The sequence below is a fragment of the Macaca nemestrina genome, chromosome 6 (genome assembly GCF_043159975.1).
Source record: "Macaca nemestrina isolate mMacNem1 chromosome 6, mMacNem.hap1, whole genome shotgun sequence".
In the NCBI taxonomy this organism is placed as follows: domain Eukaryota; kingdom Metazoa; phylum Chordata; class Mammalia; order Primates; family Cercopithecidae; genus Macaca; species Macaca nemestrina.
In genome coordinates this window covers 136,174,535-136,194,406 of record NC_092130.1, presented here as the reverse complement: position 1 = coordinate 136,194,406, position 19,872 = coordinate 136,174,535, and the positions used below count along the sequence as shown (strand labels likewise).

General features: G+C 36.1%; 1 long non-coding RNA gene across 1 annotated transcript; it reads right to left on the bottom strand.

The window, feature by feature from the left end:
* Positions 1-3,608: 3,608 nt before the first annotated feature.
* On the bottom strand, positions 3,609-19,317 carry LOC105487497 (uncharacterized). The gene is made up of 3 exons (XR_011624305.1): positions 19,101-19,317; positions 17,940-18,050; positions 3,609-4,517 (listed from the first exon to the last, which is right to left on the bottom strand). It is a non-coding gene; the product is annotated as an uncharacterized lncRNA (long non-coding RNA).
* Between the last annotated feature and the right edge of the window lie 555 nt (positions 19,318-19,872).

Genomic DNA, 19,872 nt, shown 5'->3' with positions numbered 1-19,872 from the left:
ATCCAACTAAAAGCCACCTCCACCACTCAATAAAACCCCTGCATTCATCCTTCAAGTCTGACCTGATTCTTCTGGGATGCTAGACAAAAGCTCCGGATACAGAAAGCTGTCACACTGGCCCCCTGCCCTTGCAAAAAGGCAGAGGATCCACTGGGCTGGTTAACGATGAAGTCATCTGAGGATGGCAAGGCTAAAAGAGCACACTGTAACACATGCCCATTTGGGCTTTGGGAGTTGCAGGATCCCACCGCTGGATGCCACTGCTGGATGCCACTGTGGGGTTGGAGTGCAGGGGTGCTCACTCTGGCTTCTGCACCTGTCTGTCTGCATGCTCCCCCTCCTGTAAGGGGTTTGACCAGCAGTGGCAACTGAACAGACAAGTGACACTCCTGTTGCACATTTTGCAAGGGAGTCAGGAAGCTCTCCCATTTCAGGACATTGGGAGACAAGGAGTGCCAAGATATGTTATCAAAGTAACAGCTACTTAAAAGCAATACCTGTAACACTCAAGATACAGAAAAAGAGAAACTTCTCGGGAGCTTAGAAACCAAATGATTATCATAAAATACAGCTTTTTTTCAGTGTCTGATTTACTAAAAACTAAAATGCTAAAAATTGTTATTATGTGTTATTTTTTTGAGATTGAAATGCCATACAATATTCTAGGATTTTGTGTCTGATTAACTCACTTAGAGTTATTCTTATGTATAGTTAACTCACTTAGAAATTCACATACAGTGTTTAAGCACATGAAATGAAGACGGGGTAGATGAGTTTGCTTCTGCTCTAACATTTATTAACTGATTAAAGATGGGTAAATTTTAAATTTTTTTTACCTCATTCTTCTCGTCTGTTAATCATATCATAATACCTTCTTTGTAGGACTGTTACCAAGATTCTGTTACATGATAAATGTAACTTTTAATACAATATTCAATGCTAGACTGAGCTTAGTATATAATGGCATTAAAGATAATGCAAATTAAAAAGTAAAAATATTAATGTCACAAAATAATTAAACTTTTAGCAGCATTGTACCCAAGTGACAATATTTTTAATCTTGAAATGATTTCTCTTGACTTTTGTAACATGTGGGTCTCTATTTCCTTTTCCCCTACTGTTACCAGTGTAGGGCGTCCAGGTTCTTGGCATCTTGAACAAAGAATTGGACAAAATACACAAACAAAGCAAGGAAAAATGAAGCAACAAAAGTGGAGATTTATTGAAAATGAAAATACACTCCACAGGGTGGGAGTGGGCCATAGCATAGGGCCTCAAAAGCTCCATTAAAGAATGTCCTGGGGTTTAAATATACCCTCTAGAGGTTTCTATTGGTTATGTGGTGTTTGCCCTATGTAAATGAAGAGGATGAAGTAAAGTTACAAAGTCATTTACTCGTGTATGTAAATTGAGAGGGTGTTTCCTGTCATAGCTGTAGTATTTCCATTTGATTTAGTTCTAGGAAGTCAGCATGACTCAGTCTTATGTTCCCTGCCTCCAGACCCTTTTCTCCTGCCTCACAAACAGTAGCCAAATTGATCTTTTCAGAATGCAAAAAAAGATCATGCTGTTCCTGTCTTCCCATTGCACTCATAATATATCTAAACCCCTTAAAATGGCCTACACTTTGTGTACTGACATCCTTTCTCACCTTTTCTTTTACTTGCTCAAGATAGGTTTCTTCCCATTCCTCAAGCCCATTAAGTATGTTCTTGTTTGAGAATATTTGCTACGGCCATTTCCTCTGCCTGGAATGCTCTTCCAGCAGGCAATTCAAGGTTGGTTAATTTCTGCCATATCAATTGTAGCTTAATGCAGCGCTTCTCAACCTCTACACTATTAACATCTTGTGTTGAACAATTCTTTGTTGGCAAAGGTGGGGGTGGTGGTGAATCTTGTTCAGACTGTTCAGCAGCATCCCTGGACTCCACCCACTAGATGACAGGAGCACCCTTCCCTACCACACCCTCCCAAATTGTACCAAGGAAAATGTTTCCAGACATTACCAGATGTGCCCTAGAAGGCACAATCACTTCTCTCCTTCCATTGCCCACTGGCATATACACCCCATTGAGAATCACTGACTTCCTGTCACTTTTCACAGGGTATTTTGTCATTTCTCCGTCAAAGGTAACGAACAAGTCACTGTGTGTCACAAAGTACTTAGATTACCTAATATTTTCTTAACGATTTATCAAACTATTGTTTATATCTCTCAATATAGTATAAGTGTTCTGAGAGCAGGAATTATGATTGACTTAAATATAGTAAGGATGTGATAAATATATACATGTATACAAAATTCATATTAGTTGAACAAATGGATTGATGGAGAAATTAGTGCAGTGCCTGAACTTCAGCTTACTTTTGTAAACCCTGCCCCTAAACATAATTTAATGTTAGTCATTTACAGAGCAAATATGGTATGACACCTGTTCTGCCAATATTGATGGAGCCATTCCTGTGTCAGGAATTTTTGTAGTCACATGATAATACAATAATCAATAGGACAGAAAAGGTTTTCATTGGTTCGCAGGAATTTTAAGGTTATAGGGTAGAAAGACAAAAAGAATGCTTTTTATTAAAGTGTACTAGTTGCAGGTATCATGTGGAGGAACAGACATTGTCTGTTCATCTTATATTCCTTCTACATCCCAGTCTTCCAAACCTGGAATATTTCCAGCACTTTTCCATATTCAGTCCCAAAGAATTGGAATTGCCTTTACAAATTTATTTGAAACAGCATTATTTGTGATTATTGGTAGGTAATGAAGTACCCTCGTTTTTCTAAGAGATAGTTTATTTTTCTCTTTCTTCTTTTCTCTTTCCTCCTTTTTCCCACTTCCTACTTAATCCTTCAGAAATGCAAATATAGCCTTTTACCTCCTCTTCACCAGACCCTCCCTACAGGGAAAGTTCATCTAACTATGTGCATCTAGCTATCTGCTCCAGAAAGGAACTCTCACCCACAAGGAGGTTGCCTTGAGAGATAACAGTCAATTTACAATCCAAAGTATGCCTGCCTGTGAAGAAAGCAGCAGTCACCAGCTTGACCACCCAGTTGATAAGGCACCTAGCTAACACACAGACTCACCACCAGCTTACTTCCCTCCAGTCTGTATGCTCACCTTCTGCTTCAAAAGCAAAGCAGTACCCTTAAAGTACAAACCTTTACTTCTTCCTTTAAGCTAGCTTTGGAATAAAGAGTTACCTTCTTTACACCAGACCTCGTTTTTGATAACTGGGCTCTGCAAGTAGCAAGCAACTGAAGCAATGTTTCAGTTACAGATATATATGTATGTACATATATGCATCAATAAATGGAAATGATTAGAATAACTCCTGTAATATACCTACATAATATAAATATGTAATTTTGTTACATATGTGCCTTATGTAATAGAATCATATTCTAAATACTGTTTTATAATTTGCTTTGGTAGCATGACAATATATGTCACAGAGTTTCTGTATTACTTTACATAAGTGTACATTGCTTTTTTAAACTTTTTAATATAATTTGATATTGTGGATGTGTAATGCATATTTAGTTTTTGCATAATTTAATTTTTACTATTTTTATTATTACAAGGTTGCAGACCAAATATTCAGCTGTGCCATGTGCTACTGTATAACAAAAGTAGCCACAGAAAATATAGAAACAAATGAGAGTAACTGTGTTCCAACAAAACTTTATTTACAAAAATGTGCGGCTGGTCCCTAGGCTGTCGTTTGCCAACCTCGGTGATAGACATAAAAGTACATATGAATATAATAGCAGTAACCTGGAGAATATCTTCTGAAAGATGATAAATAAGAAAAGCCCAGGTAAAAGTATATCTACTCTGTGATTATACTTATGAACAAATTGGAGATGTAAAGAACGAGTAAGGAACTGTAAAAAATATAAACCTTTTCAGGGAAAAGATTGTTGATTTATGAATTGTTTGATTTTAATTTTAAGTATTTACTTAATCTCTGTGCCGAACAATGCTGTTCAATAAAAACAAATATTTGGTTCTGTAATATCTTCCTCTCAATCTCCTTAATCTTGCTTCATTTGGCATATTCAGTACTCTTTCCAAAATGTGTTATACAACTTATAATGAAATTATTTTTCATTCTTTACTTTTTATGTATGTTGAATAGTTTCTTTGGAAATATACTCTTATATAATTTAAGAAATAATATTTGCTTATCTATTTCTAGGTGGTCACAGAGGAGTGTTTGTGAATGCAAAGTGTCTTCCACCTGTTTACAGTAGAGATACTAAGGAGTAATTTCAGAATGGGAAAGCTTATTGTTTATAACAAACATCCTCTTCTCACCCTTAAGATGTGAGGTCAAGATCAGGTATAAATTATACCCCTGGTTCATTCTAAGTAACTTTTCAGAGTCCAAGTTCAGTTGGCATTGTTCTGGGCAAGTTGGGTCACAGCTGCTTGCTCCCCACATCTTTTACCCATTTCCAACATAAACAGGACACTCACTGAGAAAATGCACTTCCAGACTTCAACCTAAGAAACATAAATTACATCAAGTTACAGAGAAATCGGAAAACATTATCTTGTTATTGAGAACTGCTTGATCTTAAACCAAAGCAACAGAGATGTAGAGTCAAAGAGAAACAAGCGAGCATGTGGGATGCTCAGTGGCCACCTCAGGCACATTCTCATTGGGTCTTTCAAAAAATGGTCATCCTAATTGGCTAACCTAGAACAGTTTGCCCAGACTACAGGTGCTGCAAAAAATGTAGTTCCACTGGAAGGCACCATTGTAGTATTTGAAATAATTTTCAAATGGCTATATGGACCATGCTCTGTCATCTTCCTTCAGTCTCTCATCCCACATGATCTCCCCAAAATACAATTTTAATTACAAAAAATCAGAAGAAATGGATACCATACGAAAACCTTAATCCCTAACGTACTTTTTGCCTCTGGTTCTGTAAAAATCTGTGTTACCAAAGATAAATAACAACAGAAAATACATTTTATAAATGCTAATTTTTGAGGGGAATATGAAAATGTGCATTAACTTGAAGAAAACATATAATAACTTGAAGAAAACAACACTAAATTATTAGAATTTAAATTATGACAGAATATTTTGAAAAAAGACTTTGTTACTATAAAAGTTTCAAAGATGTTCAGTTTAAATATAATTTTGTTATGTAATAAAGATCTTTAAGGCTTTTGATGGGGTGACTAATTTTTCAAAGCATACCATATAAATGACTGTTTCTAGATGAATAAAATATATTCAATTAAAAAATTATTTGTGAGGGGCAGAGCAAGATGGCCGAATAGGAACAGCTCCAGTCTCCAACTTCCAGCACAAGCGACACAAAAGACAGGTGATTTCTACATTTTCAACTGAGGTACTGGGTTCATCTCACTAGGGAGTGCGGGACAATCAATGCTGGTCAGCTGCTGCAGCCCGACCAGTGAGAGCTGAAGCAGCGCAAGGCATCACCTCACCTGGGAAGAGCAAGGGGGAAGGAATCCCTTTTCCTAGCCAGGGGAACTGAGACAAACAACACCTGGAAAATTGGGAAACTCCCACCCCAATACTGCACTTTACCAAGGTTCTTAGCAAACAGGCACACCAACAGATTATATCCCACACCTGGCCAGGAGGGTCCCACGCCCACGGAGCCTCCCTCGTTGCTAGCACAGCAGTCTGCGATCTACTGCAAAGGCAGCAGCCAGGCTGGGGGAGGGGCGCCTACCATTGCTGAGGCTTAAGTGGGTAAACAAAGCCGCTGGGAAGTTCCAACTGGATGGAGCTCACAGCAGCTCAAGGAGTCCTGCCTGTCTCTAGGGACAGGGCACAGCTAAACAACAACAACAACAACAACAAAAAGCAGCTGAAACCTCTGCAGATGCAAAGGACTCTGTCTGACAGCTTTGAAGACAGCAGTGGATCTCCCAACATGGAGGTTGAGCTCTGAGAATGGACAGACTGCCTGCTCAAGTGGGTCCCTGACTCCTGAGTAGCCTACCTGGGAGACATCCCCCACTAGGGGCAGACCGACACCCCACACCTCACAGGGTGGAGTACACCCCTGAGAGGAAGCTTCCAAAGCAAGAATCAGACAGGTACACTCGCTGTTCAGCAATATTCTATCTTCTGCAGCCTCTGCTGCTGATACCCAGGCAAACAGGGTCTGGAGTGGACCTCAAGCAATCTCCAACAGACCTACAGCTGAGGGTCCTGACTGTTAGAAGAAAAACTAACAAACAGGAAGGACACTCACACCAAAACCCCATCGGTACGTCACCATCATCAAAGACCAGAGGCAGATAAAACCACAGAGATGGGGAAAAAGCAGGGCAGAAAAGCTGGAAATTCAAAAAATAAGAGCGCATCTCCTCCTGCAAAGGAACGCAGCTCATTGCCAGCAATGGATCAAAGTTGGACGGAGAATGACTTTCACGAGATGAGAGAAGAAGCCTCCAGCCCATCAAATTTCTCAGAGCTAAAGGAGGAATTACATACCCAGCGCAAAAAAACTAAAAATCTTGAAAAAAGAGTGGAAAAATTGATAACTAGAATAATTAATGCAGAGAAGGCCATAAACGAACTGACAGAGATGAAAACCATGACACGAGAAATACGTGACAAATGCACAAGCTTCAGTAACCGACTCGATCAACTAGAAGAACGAGTATCAGCAATTGAGGATCAAATGAATGAAATGAAGCGAGAAGAGAAATCTAAAGAAAAAAGAAGAAAAAGAAATGAACAAAGCCTGCAAGAAGTATGGGATTATGTAAAAAGACCAAATCTACGTCTGATTGGGGTGCCTGAAAGTGAGGGGGAAAATGGAACCAACTTGGAAAACACGCTTCAGGATATCATCCAGGAGAACTTCCCCAACCTAGTAGGGCAGGCCAACATTCAAATCCAGGAAATACAGAGAACACCACAAAGATACTCCTCGAGAAGAGCAACTCCAAGACACATAATTGTCAGATTCACCAAAGTTGAAATGAAGGAAAAAATCTTAAGGGCAGCCAGAGAGAAAGGTCGGGTTACCCACAAAGGGAAGCCCATCAGACTAAGGGCAGATCTCTTGGAAGAAACTCTACAAGACAGAAGACAGTGGGGGCCAATATTCAACATTCTTAAAGAAAAGAATTTTAAACCCAGAATTTCATATCTAGCCAAACTAGGTTCCATAAGTGAAGGAGAAATAAAATCCTTTCCAGATAAGCAAATGCTTAGAGATTTTGTCACCACCAGGCCTGCCTTACAAGAGACCCTGAAGGAAGCACTCAACATGGAAAGGAACAACCGGTACCAGCCATTGCAAAAACATGCCAAAATGTAAAGACCATCGAGGCTAGGAAGAAACTGCATCAACTAATGAGCAAAATAACCAGTTAATATCATAATGGCAGGATCAAGTTCACACATAACAATATTAACCTTAAATGTAAATGGACTAAATGCTCCAATTAAAAGACACAGACTGGCAAACTGGATAAAGAGTCAAGACCCATCAGTCTGCTGTATTCAGGAGACCCATCTCACATGCAGAGACATACATAGGCTCAAAATAAAGGGATGGAGGAAGATCTACCAAGCAAATGGAGAACAAAAAAAAGCAGGGGTTGCAATCCTAGTCTCTGATAAAACAGACTTTAAACCATCAAAGATCAAAAGAGACAAAGAAGGCCATTACATAATGGTAAAGGGATCAATTCAAAAAGAGGAGTTAACTATCCTAAATATATATGCACTCAATACAGGAGCACCCAGATTCATAAAGCAAGTCCTTAGAGACTGACAAAGAGACTTAGACTCCCATACAATAATAATGGGAGACTTCAACACTCCACTGTCAACATTAGACAGATAAGCAAGACAGAAAGTTAACAAGGATATCCAGGAATTGAACTCATCTCTGCAGCAAGCAGACCTAATAGACATCTACAGAACTCTCCACCCCAAATCAACAGAATATACATTCTTCTCAGCACCACATCACACTTATTCCAAAATTGACCACATAATTGGAAGTAAAGCACTCCTCAGCAAATGTACAAGAACAGAAATTATAACAAACTGTCTCTCAGACCACAGTGCAATCAAAGTAAAACTCAGGACTAAGAAACTCAATCAAAATCGCTCAACTACATGGAAACTGAATAACCTGCTCCTGAATGACTACTGGGTACATAACGAAATGAAGACAGAAATAAAGATATTCTTTGAAACCAATGAGGACAAAGATACGACATACCAGAATCTCTGGGACACATTTAAAGCAGTGTGTAGAGGGAAATTTATAGCACTAAATGCCCACAAAAGAAAGCTGGAAAGATCTAAAATTGACACTCTAACATCACAATTAAAAGAACTAGAGAAGGAAGAGCAAACACATTCAAAAGCTTGCAGAAGGCAAGAAATAACTAAGATCAGAGTAGAACTGAAGGAGATAGAAACACAAAAAACCCTCCAGAAAATCAATGAATCCAAGGGTTGGTTTTTTGAAATGATCAGCAAATTGATAGACCGCTAGCAAGACTAATAAAGAAGAAAGGAGAGAAGAATCAAATAGATGCAATAAAAAATGTTAAAGGGGATATCACCACTGACCCCACAGAAATACAAACTACCATCAGAGAATATTATAAACACCTCTACGCAAATAAACTAGAAAATCTAGAAGAAATGGATAATTTCCTGGACACTTACACTCTCCCAAGACTAAACCAGGAAGAAGCTGGATTCCTGAATAGACCAATAGCAGGCTCTGAAATTGAGGCAATAATTAATAGCCTACCAACCAAAAAAAGTCCAGGACCAGATGGATTCACAGCCGAATTCCACCAAAGGTACATGAAGGAGCTGGTACCATTCCTTCTGAAACTATTCCAATAAACAGAAAAAGAGGGAATCCTCCCTAACTCATTTTCTGAGGCCAACATCATCGTGATACCAAAGCCTGGCAGAGACACAACAAAAAAAGAGAATTTTAGACCAATATCCCTGATGAAAATTGATGCAAAAATCCTCAATAAAATACTGGCAAACCGAATCCAGCAGCACATCAAAAAGCTTATCCACCATGATCAAGTGGGCTTCATCCCTGGGATGCAAGGCTGGTTCAATGTATGCAAATCAATAAACGTAATCCAGCATATAAACAGAACCAAAGACAAGAACCACATCATTATCTCAATAGATGCAGAAAAGGCCTTTGACAAAATTCAACAGCCCTTCATACTAAAAACTCTCAATAAAATCGGTACTGATGGAACGTATCTCAAAATAATAAGAGCTATTTATGACAAACCCACAGCCAATATCATACTGAATGGGCAAAAACTGGAAAAATTCCCTTTGAAAACTGGCATAAGACAGGGATGCCCTCTCTCACCACTCTTATTCAACATAGTTTTGGAAGTTCTGGCTAGGGCAATCAGGCAAGAGAAAGAAATAAAGGGTATTCAGTTAGGAAAGAAAGAAGTCAAATTGTCCCTCTTTGCAGATGACATGATTGTATATTTAGAAAACCCCATTGTCTCAGCCCAAAATCTCCTAAAGCTGATAAGCAACTTCAGCAAAGTCTCAGGATACAAAATCAATGTGCAAAAATCACAAGCATTCTCATACACCAGTAACAGACAAACAGAGAATGAATGAAATTCCATTCACAATTGCCTCAAAGAGAATAAAATACCTAGGAATCCAACTTACAAGGGATGTAAAGGACCTCTTTAAGGAGAACTACAAACCACTGCTCAGTGAAATAAAAGAGGACACAAACAAATGGAAGAACATACCATGCTCATGGATAGGAAGAATCAATATGGTGAAAATGGCCATACTGCCCAAGGTAATTTATAGATTCAATGCCATCCCCATCAAGCTACCAATGAGTTTCTTCACAGAATTGGAAAAAACTGCTTTAAAGTTCATATGGAACCAAAAAAGAGCCCGCATTGCCAAGACAATCCTAAGTCAAAAGAACAAAGCTGGAAGCATCACACTACCTGACTTCAAACTATACTACAAGGCTACAGTAACCAAAACAGCATGGTACTGGTACCAAAACAGAGATATAGACCAATGGAACAGAACAGAGTCCTCAGAAATAATACCACACATCTACAGCCATCTGATCTTTGACAAACCTGAGAGAAACAAGAAATGGGGAAAGGATTCCCTATTTAATAAATGGTGCTGGGAAAATTGGCTAGCCATAAGTGGAAAGCTGAAACTGGATCCTTCCCTTACTCCTTATATGAAAATTAATTCAAGATGGATTAGAGACTTAAATGTTAGACCTAATACCATAAAAACCTTAGAAGAAAACCTAGGTAATACCATTCAGGACATAGGCATGGGCAAGGGCTTCATGTCTAAAACACCAAAACAATAAAAGCCCAAATTGACAAATGGGATCTAATTAAATTAAAAAGCTTCTGCACAGCAAAAGAAACTACCATCAGAGTGAACAGGCAACCTACAAAATGGGAGAAAATTTTTGCAATCTATTCATCTGACAAAGGGCTAATATTCAGAACCTACAAAGAACTCAAACAAATTTAAAAGAAAAAAACAAACAACCCCATCAAAAAGTGGGCAAAGGATATGAACAGACATTTCTCAAAAGAAGACATTCATACAGCCAACAGATCCATGAAAAAATGCTCATCATCACTGGCCATCAGAGAAATGCAAATCAAAACCACAATGAGATACCATCTCACACCAGTTAGAATGGCAATCATTAAAAATCAGGAAACAACAGGTGCTGGAGAGGATGTGGAGGAATAGGAACACTTTTATACTGTTGGTGGGACTGTAAACTAATTCAACCATTATGGAAAACAGTATGGCGATTCCTCAAGGATCTAGAACTAGATGTACCATATGACCCAGCCATCCCATTACTGGGTATATACCCAAAGGATTATAAATCATGCTGCTATAAAGACACATGCACACGTATGTTTACTGTGGCACTATTCACAATAGCAAAGACTTGGAATCAACCCAAATGTCCATCAGTGACAGACTGGATTAAGAAAATGTGGCACATATACACCATGGAATACTATGCAGCCATAAAAAAGGATGAGTTTGTGTCCTTTGTAGGGACATGGATGCAGCTGGAAACCATCATTCTCAGCAAACTATCGCAAGAACAGAAAACCAAACACCGCATGTTCTCACTCATAGGTGGGAACCGAACAATGAGATCACTTGGACTCGGGAAGGGGAACATCACACACCGGGGCCTATCGTGGGGAGGGGGGAGGGGAAGAGATTGCATTGGGAGTTATACCTGATGTAATTGACGAGTTGATGGGTGCTGATGAGTTGATGGGTGCAGCACACCAACATGGCACAAGTATACATATGTAACAAACCTGCACGTTATGCGCATGTACCCTAGAACTTATAGTATAATAGTAATAATAATAAAGATTATTTGCCATAATCTCTTGTCAATAATACTATGCTTTATTCAAGATTAAAAAACTTAATCACAAACCATGTCTGGGTTAAAAATAGGTTCTCCATCAGCTGGACTCCGAAAGATATTTTATAATTCATAATTATAATTTATATCATAGTTACAATATTATGATTGCTATCATCATTATTGCACCTTTAATGACTCTTCATTATGTCTACATGCCTCTTAAGAATAAGTTAAATTAACATAGTCTTAGGATACTTAGGTTTAGTTCTGCACACCCCTCTGCATCCTATGATATAATTTTAACATAGTAACCTCAATTGCTACATATGTGGACTAAGTATTACTCTTCAAATTCATTTATGATGACTTTCTGAAAGTATCAGTACTGGGGCTAAAAGAAGTGGTAACCCACAGGTATCTGTAAGTATCTATCCATAACTGGACTTTATGTAATAATGTTAAAACGTAAGAAAATAGGAAAAAGTAAGAAAAGATAAGAAGGAGTAGAGTCAAGAAAGAGTATCAGAACTATGTTAAATGTGTAAGCCATAAAGTTAGAATAGAATTGAAATTTAAGCAGACAGGAAAATCTGTGAAGTTTTCTGGGAAGCAGAATCCCAAATCTAGAAAGCAAATGAAATAAGGAGATCAAATGCATGAAAATAAGGCAAAAGCATTCCATTTAGGATGGAATAAATAAAGCTGAAAAAATTAACTTTTCTATATTAATAGTCAGTCTAAAGACATGAAAAGAAGAAACAAGTTGTGTTGTAGGAGTGAAGCAAAATAAAATTAAGAGCATAAACTTTTAGATCTAAGATGTTTGATCCATTAAATAGCCATGTAATAAAACACAACCTCTACATCTACCTCATATAATACACACACAAAATTTTGAAATCAATCCCAGGCCTCAATGTAAAAAAAAAAAAAAAATGTTGATTCTGTAAAACCCAGAAGAAAGCATAGAATACAATCTTTATAATCTTTGGTTAGGCAGAGACTACATACACAGGATCATATAAAACCAATTCCCTTATTCCCCAAAAAGGAAAAAAAATGATAAATTTCTATCACCAAAATTAAAACGTGTACTCTTCAAGTACACCAATAAGAAAATGGAATGGCAATCAACAGACTGGGAGAAATTGTCATATATATATTTCCAAAAATGTTTATACCCAGAATATGGGGAGAGCCCTTACAGTTCAATAAGATGTCAAGCAATCCAAACACCATCTCACCATCTTCCAATAAAAGAGTTCCTTGGCATAGTGGTTGTACCAGGGCTGCTGCCAGAAAAATTCGATATGACCTTGAAATATTTTCTTTTGTCAGAAAGTAAGAAAATGCTCAAACAATGAAAGAGATGTGACAGATTGAAGGAGTTCCCTCTGGTCATATCTAGGACAATGTGGATAACAAAATAAAATATGAGAGTATCAGATTACAGCCCATCATATAAAATAGAAATCCCTGACTACGCACTGATATAAATAATTGGGTAAATATATAAATGAGGGAAAAGGAAGGATCTTTCTTACAGCAAAATGCCAATTTCTAGTATGTAGAAGTTATGATGGAAATGGATATTTACTCTTGGGCAACCATCACCGAGTCAGTTAATACAAGCAGTGACAAACAGTCCATGGATGCTATGGATGTAGATTGAATGCTAAAACTGTAGGATGAAGGTTTGATGAAGAACAGGATGTTAGCAAAATGTCTTAATGTCTTCCCACAAAATAGCAATCCAAAACACGGGAAAGAAAATGATGACTTCACATTGCAGAGATCCATCAGGTATCAACTTGACTAGGTGATCAAGGTTACCGTCATTACTGGGGGGATATGTTGGAATGTTCTGAGATACGATGCTTCACAAAAAGCAGCACCTTTTCTGTGGTATTTCTTTTTTTAAAAAATTTTTTTATCATTTCCGTAGGATATTGGGGAACAGGTGGTGTTTGGTTACATGAGTAAGTTCTTTAGTGGTGATTTGTAAGATTTTGGTGCACCTATCACCCAAGCAATATACACGGCACCCAATATGTAGTCTTTCATCTCTCACCCCCTTCCCATTCTTTCCCCTTGAGTCTCCAAAATCAATTGTGTCATTCTTATACCTTTGCATCTTCATAGCATAGCTCCCACTTATGAGTGAGAACATAAAATGTTTGGTTTTCCATTCCTGAGTTACTTCACTTAGAATAATAGTCTCCAGTCTCATCCAGGACTCTGTGAATGCCATTAATTCATTCCTTTTTATGGCTGAGTAGTATTCCATTGTATATATAAATGTTACAATTTCTTTCTCCACTCGTTGATTGATGGGCATTTAGGTTTGTTTCACATTTTTGCAATTGCAAATTGTGCTGCTATAAATATGTGTGTGAAAGTATCTTTTTTGTATAATGACTTACTTTCCTCTGGGTAGATACTCAGTAGTGGGATCACTGGATCAAATGGTGGTTCTACTTGTAGTTCTTTAAGTAATCTCCACACTGTTTTCCATAGTGGTCGTACTAGTTTACATTCCCACCAGCAGTGTAGAAGTGTTCCCTGTTCACCGAATCCATGCCAACATCCACGATTTATTTATTTATTTTTATTATGGCCATTCTTGAAAGAGTAAGGTGGTATTGCATTGCGGTTTTGATTTTCATTTCCCTGGTCATTAGTGATGTTGAGCATTTTTTCATAGGTTTGTTGGCCATTTGTATATCTTCTTTTGAGAATTGTCTATTCATATCCTTAGCTCGCATTTGATGAAATTGGTTTCTTTTTCTAGTTTATTTGAGTTCATTGTAGATTAGTCCTGTCAGATGCATAGATTGTGAAGATTTATATTGAAAGTGTAGAGCCTGAGTTTGGTCATGAGGAAATATTAGAGAGACTCTGGTTAGTGTTAACCTAAAAATTGAAATGCCTGAATACTTAGGATTGTTAAGGAAATAAGAAGCCAAAAAACATTGAAAAACAGAGAGCAACTGCACTAGTGCTGATAATTGAATGAATATATCAGAGTTCTTGTAGTGCCAAGGGATGCTAAACTTTTGGCCTAGGCAGAGTGGAGATATTCCACAGAGTTTATTGGACATTCAGTTTAGACCTCAGAAAGGGCATACTGTAGGAGTAAGAACCAAAGTCTAATGTAAGAATTTCACCCTTTGACAGTGGACAAAATTGAAACAGACCTAACAGAGTAAATAATAAAATCAACCAGGTGAAAGAAAATTCAGTACCCTTTACAGGAGTACAACATAATGCAAACTTTCTACAATTTAATATCCACAAAGTTTACCATACATTCAAACATTACTAGGCATTTGAAGAAGCATGGACATGTGATCTAATATCAAGAAAAAAAAACAATCAATATAAACAAATCTTGAAATAATCCAGATATTGAAATTAATAGCTATTATGAATATGTACATGGACTAAATGTAAAGGAAATATAGCAAGTGAACATATGAGGGTCTCAGCAGAGAATAATGCAAATGGCATAAAAGAACCAAAGGGAAATTCTAGAGCTAAAAAGTACAATTTATGAAATGAAAATTTTACTACATAGACTTAGCAACAAATTGGAAAGGATAGAAAGATCAATAAGCTTGTAGATGAATCAACAAACATCTTCCAAACTGAAGAAAAGATGAAAAAAATTGAAAATAATGACAAATTTTTAATTACCTCTGGCAAATTATCAAGGTAATGGGGAAAGGTGAATTGGGCAGACAAAAATATTTCAAACACAATGGTCAAATTTTACAAATTCAGTAGAATATATCAACAGGTCCAATAAAATCAGAAAAAAAACCCTGCAAATTAATACAAATTAAAAACACACAAGGTCACAACACAGTCACACTGCTGAAACCAAAGATAAAAAGAAAAACCTCAAAAGCAACTAGAGAAAACATATATTTCACACAGAGGAACAATAATAATGAAATAGTGGTTGACTTCTTATCAGTAATATTTAAGGTCATAAAACAATGACATCTTTAAAATGATGAAAGAATAACTGCCCATTCAGAATTCTATATTACATTTAAAATCTTTCAAAATTAAGAAAGAAATACAGAATATTTCAGATTTTTTCCTTTTCAGAAATTTAATTTGCACTTATAAACCTTCCCATGAAAAAGGTTCCAAACTTAAATGTTTCTTTGGTGAATTTTATCAAACACATAAGGAAGAAATAACATTAATCCTATACTAATTCTTTCAGGAAACAGAGAAGTAAGGAAAACATACCAACTCATTTTATGGGTTCAAAATAACCCTGGTATCAAATCCTAAAATTTCAAGGAACAAAATCCTACTGACTGATACTCCTAATAAATATTAGTGTTAAAAATGTTTAACAAAATATTAGCTAACCAAAGCCTAAATATGTAAGTATATATAAATATCTCATGATCAAATAAAGTTTATCCCAGGAATGGAAGATTGGTTGAACATTCAAATTAAAATTATGTTCTATTTAATATAATTCATGATATTAACAGAATAAAGGAGAAAGCCATAGAAGCACCTCAATAAGTGTAGAAAAACACACTTAACAAAATTTAACTAACTTTCGTGAAAAAACTCAGCAAAATAAGAAAAGAGGAATATAAGAAAAATTTCTTAATTTAATGACACTTATGTAAAGCCTACAATTAATTTAATGGTACTTATGTAAAGCCTGCAATTATCATCATTGAAAGTATCATCATTGAATACTTTCATTGAATACATCATTGAATACATTGAATATTCAATGAACATTGAATACTTTCCCGTAAGATAGAAAAAAAACCCAGGACACCCGAGTATCACCTTTTCTACACGACCATCTCCATTGTTCTCAGTTCTAGCCAGTTCAATAAAGCAAGAAATAGACATGAAAGGCATGCAGATTAGGAAAGAAGAAATAAACTGTCTTTATTCACAGACAACATGATTGTTTGTATAGATAATTTCAAATAATCTACATAAAACTCATGGAACTAATAAGTGAATTTAACAATGACACAGTGTATGAGGTAAATACAGAGAAAAAAATCACATTTATATACCACTCCACAAAACAAAAAGTAACATCAAAATATTTCTATATTAGCATAAAAATATACATAAGGCATATGGGATTTCTAACTAAAAACTATAAATATTGTTAAGAGAGAAATAAAACCTAAACAAGTGGAGAGATATACTATGTTTGTTGATTGGAAAGATCAATATTATTAAGAGATCAATTGCCTCCACATAGACCTGCTGCAATTCTAACCAATATCCCAGCTGGCTTAAAATAAATAAATAAATAAGAAAACTGGCCTTAAGTATATATGAGAATGCACAGTACTTAAATACCAAAACAATGTTAAAAATGAAGAATAGTTTTACCTTTAAAATGTATTTGCCTGTACCAAGCTGTTGCCTCAAAGTAACTAAGCGCATGACTTTTTTAAAGGACAAGTACTAAGATGTGTGAAAGTAGTGTGTGCTAATGAAGACATGTACATCACTGGTCTAGGAAGAGTCTGAAATTAGTGAAATTATTAGATAGCTCAAAAATCAAGGAGACTATAAAGCCTGAGCAATGAATGTGCAAACAGAGCAGCATCAGATGGTGACGCTAACATCTTACACAGTGAGATGTGGCAAATGAACAATTAACCACTGATATTGCCAGGATTTCTACAATCTACACATAATTTTCAATGAGAGTATTTTGGGATAATTAAATCTATTACTACAACTGTAATATAGTGCATGCCAGGAAAGCATGAAGCGAACACTTCAGTGTTGTATGTGTTAGCAGGTGTAACATGTGCAAACAAAGTAGGAGGTTTATAAGACACATACTCGAAAATCGTCTGTACATTCTTACATTTTAACATCTATACAAATCATCTGGAAATCTCATTAAAATGCAAGTTTTAATTTAGGAATACTGGTAATGCCTGAGACGCTGCATCTTCACACATTTCCAGGTGATACTCGTGCTGATTTGAAGAGCAAACTTAGAATAGCAAGGGTTGATATTAACTAGCTGAATTAAGCACAAAGTTACCTTATTCAAAGACTTTCTGAAACAAGTAAAAAGATAAACACTTTAAATAATGTTCCTTGCTATGGAATAATATATGTCTATGCCCTATATATCCTAAATATACATTGTCTTGTTTCATATTTCCATACCTAATTTGTAGGTAAATACTAATAATTTATATTGAAGTAATTTTTAGTCATCCAAATGCAAGAACGCCAAGTAATTCAGTTTTTTAAAGCAGAAACCACCATTGCTTACTTTGTTATATGCATTGTTCATCTCATCTTGATTTAGTATAATGCATATATCTATTCTAAATATTATATCATTATTGGACATTTGAAGATTACATAACGAGGTAAAGATTTCATGTGCAAAACAGTGAGAATGAAACAGTATATTGTGGTCAGGGAAATATAAAGAGTTTGACATGTTGAAATACTCGACCTGAGAAAACAGCATGTGAAAAGAGGATGGAGAACAAGGCATGGGCCAGGTCAGCAATTACCGTTAGCATGTCCAGTGGAGTTTGGGCTTTATAACATAGGTAGGGTGACACTGAAGGAAGAAACAAACTCAGATTAGTTATTTCTGAAAGAGGACTCCACATAAAAGGAGGAGAAAAGATTAAAAGGGAAATATACTGTAAATAAGTATATCAGTTTGGGGATTTATTTTTAGTGAAAGTATGAAAGAAGTGTGTGAATGAAGGTGGTTCCCACTGAGGGAGAAAAATATTTAGGGGCACTCTTATTGTGATTTTGTGAACAAATGGGGTAAGAGAAGTAATAGAAGTAGATTCATATTTGAAAGATCAGATGTGTAGTGTTTCCATTATCAAAATTAGATTATTTTAGACATGTTGATATAGAAATGCCAGTCAAATGTAGGATGCTTTTTATTGACTATGGAAAGAACACAGCACAGAAAAAGCAACTACTTCTATCTTACAGCCCAACCGACCATTGCTCAAAGAAGTTATAAGCTAAAAGTGCTATTCTGCTGCATCCAGGTTTAGTGAAAAATAGATACATGTAGATTTTTTGTTTGTTTTGTATGGAATTTCTGTTGACCTTTTTAAAAAAATTATCTTCCAGGGAATAAAAATTGAGATATTAGGGTAGAGTTAAGATTGAAGTAAATGCAAAATCAACAACCCAAATAGACCAAAAAAAGCTATATTTTATGGTCTTCATGAACTCATCTTTTTTGTAAACTAACGTATGTATTCATAAATTATTTTTCTATGGAGCAGTTATCTTTATTAGACTTGCTCATATACAATGAAAATATTTCTAGTTTATCATCAAGCCATAACTGCAAAACTTTATTGGGAAAGCTGTGAAGAAAGCTCATGGAAAGATGTTTAAATCTTCAGAAAAGCATTTTGGTAATAGTGTGAAAATGTTTAATATTGAATATGCCTTTCACATAGAAATTCAATTCCTAGAATTGTAACTGAAAAAAACGATGATAGACATAATATGCAGATTTAGCTACAATGAAATTTACTATAGAATAATCTAATTTTAAAACTTTATATTGAAGTAATATATGCAGTTTTTTAACTAAAAATACCAAATGACTCTTGAGAAGATAAAAACATACCTTTGTCCATAGTTCCGGTCTCTAAAACCTATTGCTGTTTTTACAACCAATGGTTGCATTTTTTTTCTAAATAATTAGTCCATATTGCTATTTTTAATTTAAAATACTAATTCATTATTTACTTGAGATTATTAAGTTTTAGACTGAAGAAATAATGGTATTCAATTGCATTAAATAACACAAAGGAAGTCTTTCTTTCTTTCTTTCTTTCTTTCGTTCGTTCGTTCGTTCGTTCGTTCGTTCGTTCGTTCGTTATATTTGACCACGGGCGGTGGCTCATGCCTGTAATCCCAGCACATTGGGAGGCTGAGGTGGATCACTAGGTCAGAAGATCGAGACCATCCTGTCTAATACGGTGAAACCCCGTCTCTACTAGAAATACAAAAAAATTAGCCGGGCATAGTGGCGGGCGCCTGTAGTCCCAGCTACTCGGGAGGCTGAGGCAGGAGAATGGCGTGAACCTGGGGAGCGGAGCTGGCAGTGAGCGGACATCGTGCCACTGCACTCCAGCCTGGGGGACAGAGTGAGACTTTGTCTAAAACAAACAAAAAAAAGGTTATATTTATACCTCTGTAATTTTAAAAGATGAATTTTAACATCTGTCTTTTTTCTAGCAATAATAAGCAGAATTTCCTTATGCTTTTCTAAGTGTATATCCTATAATTGCTTCTGTTATATTTTATTAAAATATTTAATCAATTCAACAAGCTAGAAGCCAAAATTATAATACAAATATTTTTAAAAGAATCCGTTGAACTGCATCAGATACATA